The sequence below is a fragment of the Gekko japonicus genome, unplaced genomic scaffold, assembly GCF_001447785.1.
Source record: "Gekko japonicus isolate JY-2015 unplaced genomic scaffold, Gekko_japonicus_V1.1 scaffold715, whole genome shotgun sequence".
Classification (NCBI taxonomy): domain Eukaryota; kingdom Metazoa; phylum Chordata; class Lepidosauria; order Squamata; family Gekkonidae; genus Gekko; species Gekko japonicus.
In genome coordinates this window covers 261669-264754 of record NW_015160856.1, presented here as the reverse complement: position 1 = coordinate 264754, position 3086 = coordinate 261669, and positions in this window count along the sequence as shown.

Genomic DNA, 3086 nt, shown 5'->3' with positions numbered 1-3086 from the left:
CGTGGGGGGTGGGGGTAACAATCTGGTCCTTTGAGACAGATCGAAATGGGTAGCCGTGTTAGTCCGTCGGTCGCAGTAGAAAAGAGCAAGAGTCCGGGAGCACCTTCAAGACGAACACAGTTCGTGGAGTCCCTGCTCACTCCTTCAGAGACTTCCTCTAATCCTTTGGGAGAGATTTCGTATAATCGTTTCGTGCAGTAATACACTGACGTCCTCATTTAATTAATGAATGCGTCTGCTTAGTGAACTTATTGCACTGACTTGCTGAGTCCCGAGAGCTCCGTGTTATGCTACACAGACGTCTCCTCCTGACCTCGGGGACCTTCCCAAGCGAAGCCTACACAGTCCAGCGAGGAGGTAGCATCTTGTTGCCGCGCAATCCTATGCAGAGTTGTTCCAGTGGAAGCCCGTTCGAGTCAACCGCGCTGTAAACCTGTTGGTTCAAAAAGGAGTCTTGTGGCGTTTTAAAATCTAATTGGTTTGTTTTTCAATTTAGGTCAAATTTATTGTCCGCCTTTCTCACTTGGACGCAAGGCGGGTTGCACAGAGGGAGTCCATAGAATCGACAGGGTGGGGTACTCAATAAGCAGACTGTAGAACCTAAGAACAGAACTGAAGCAAAGCATGAGTCTTAACACGAGCCGTTAAATGATACACAAATGACAGCAGGATCCCAGTTACAGTAAACTACACACAGCGGCATAGACCACAGGCCCTAATAAATTTAACCAAGTAACTCTGTGAATCATTTAGTACAGCGCAACTCTTTAACCTGTATAGAAAGTTCTCTTGAATAATTCGGTTTTGCTTATGTTAAACAGAAAGCTTTGCTTTTGCGCACTTATCCGGGAGCATAACCCACTGAAAATACCAGATCTTACTTCTGAGCAAACATAGCTGGGACTCTTGCAATCTCATGTGCGCTTCCTTGGGAGTAAGCCCTCTGATAATATCGCAGGGGGCTCACTTCTGCCTCAAAGTGCAAAGGGTTGGGGACTGGAAATCGAGGAGAAAAGAAAGCAAATGGATGAAGAACACCATGTTAGAGAGACCCCGAATTTAAGTGGGACGGAGGAGCCCAATTCTCCCCCTCCCAGGGAAAGGTGGATAAGAACGAAAGCGATGCACAGGATGCGTCTCGTGTACACGGTTTCGATCTACGGAGCCAATTCAGTCTTGCTTGGCATGATACGGCAGCAACGGAGCTTACAGGTCGTTTTGGCATTCGCCAAGCGCCAGGGTTGGGCCCACTGCCGGCCATGGAGACATCCGAGGGAGAAAGTAACAGCCCCACTTCGGGGCGTGCGTGTCATATCTGAGATCGGGAGTGGAAAGAATTTCTCAATGATTTAATTTTTTTTTTTGGGGGGGGGGAGAAATAAATCCATTATAGAAGCAATTAAAAGTGAAGGTGCGGCTCACGAGGCGGAGCTGGCTGCGAGTGACAAACCCGAGAAGGACGCGGCGGCGAAGAGATTCTCTGGAGCTGCGGACGAGGCTTCCGTTTAAAAAAAGGTTCTCTGGTCTGCAAAGGTGAATTCCAAGACAGTCCCAAGCAGTCCGCGGGTCGGTTTTCTGTCAGGGTGGGTGCGTGTGAACGCGCTCTTCCTGACAACGCTCCCGCGGCGCCCCCGAGGAAGAAATCCGACAAGTTAAAACGAGTGTTTTAAAAATAATTTTGAATAATTCCGCCGAAATGCGTGCAAGGAGCGGATCTGGCGGTCTGCGTCGGCGGTCGTGTTCGCGACCAAAGGAAGAAAGAGATGAGACGACTGGACGGGCGCTTTCCGACGTCTGCGCCGCGCAATTCCAAACCGAGAGACACCCTTTCCAAACCCACTGACTTCGATAGGTTCAGAAAGGCTGGGAATTCAGTGTTCTGGCTGGGCATTCAGTGTTCCCTCTAAGCTGAGTGAGTGTGAGCTAGCTCAGTTCTTTAGCCTCCGGCTCACACATGTTTGTCTCACCTCGGGAAGGACGGGCTCCAGAGCAAAGTAATTTATGCAGCAGCCCAATCGCTCGCTCACAGCTTTCATGCCAGTCCCTCACAAAGTAGAATTTTTGCTCACAAGACTCCACAGCATAGAGGGAGTATTGGCTGGGATTGCATTTGCAGGCCCCCCGCATGCCCTTCCTGGACGGCTAGGGAGAGGGGGAGGGAGGGTTTTACGCACGCGGGAGGACTCTGGCCCAAACCAGAGCTCTCTTCAGACGAGGCCGGGCATCTAAACTGCGGGTCTGAAATGGGAGTGGGAGACCGTTTTGGCTGCATGTTCTAGAGCCTGATGGAGCCGCCGGGGATGTTGGGTCTTCTCACCCCCTAAACATCAGGGCAAGAGGGCAGATCTCTTTGGGGACGGCGACCAGTGCCAAAAAGGTGAACCCTCCGGAAAAACGGAGCGTACTTCCGAGGAAATATAGCCAGCCAAGATGCGGCTGTAGGTGAATATACTATTACAGATGCGACCCGGTCCTACCAGGGTCTACTCAGAAGCAAGAGCCGTAGAGTCCCCCGGGGCTTGCTTCCTTTCAGACCAGGTCCGAAACGCATTGAGCTGAAGGACAGGACTTGCACGGGGGGGGGCTTACTTAGGAGCCGGCCGAGAGGCGCGTAAGAGCGCTTCTCCTCGGCCGGGTCGTGCCCGCTAGTGGGATGCTTTCGGATGCTAACCGGGAGGAACGACCGGCTCCGCTCCGTTGGGAATGACAGGCTGGCGCTTCGTTCTTTCGGGTGCCAATGCGGACGCAGCAGGGCCGGCGCCCAGGCTCCCCCAGACTTTCATTGTCGCCGCCGCAGAGCGCGCAAAGCCCCTGCGTCTGGTCTGGAATCACACCCGCCCCCGGGATCCCTGAGTGGTGAAACCGCCGCTCCGTTCTTTCGGGGGGAAATTTCCGACGACTTCCCAAGAGGTCTGAGTCCCGTCGTCGCAGTTCTCCCGCAGAGCGACGCGCGGCCACCCTCGCCTGCAACTTCCTCAAGGGAGAGTCCAGAGACGGGCCTTGCGCCCCCTCCCCTCCCCTGCCCTCCCCGTCCAGCCGGCCTCCCCAAGCTCTCCAGAACTTGCTGATGGCGCAGCTTGGCCGGA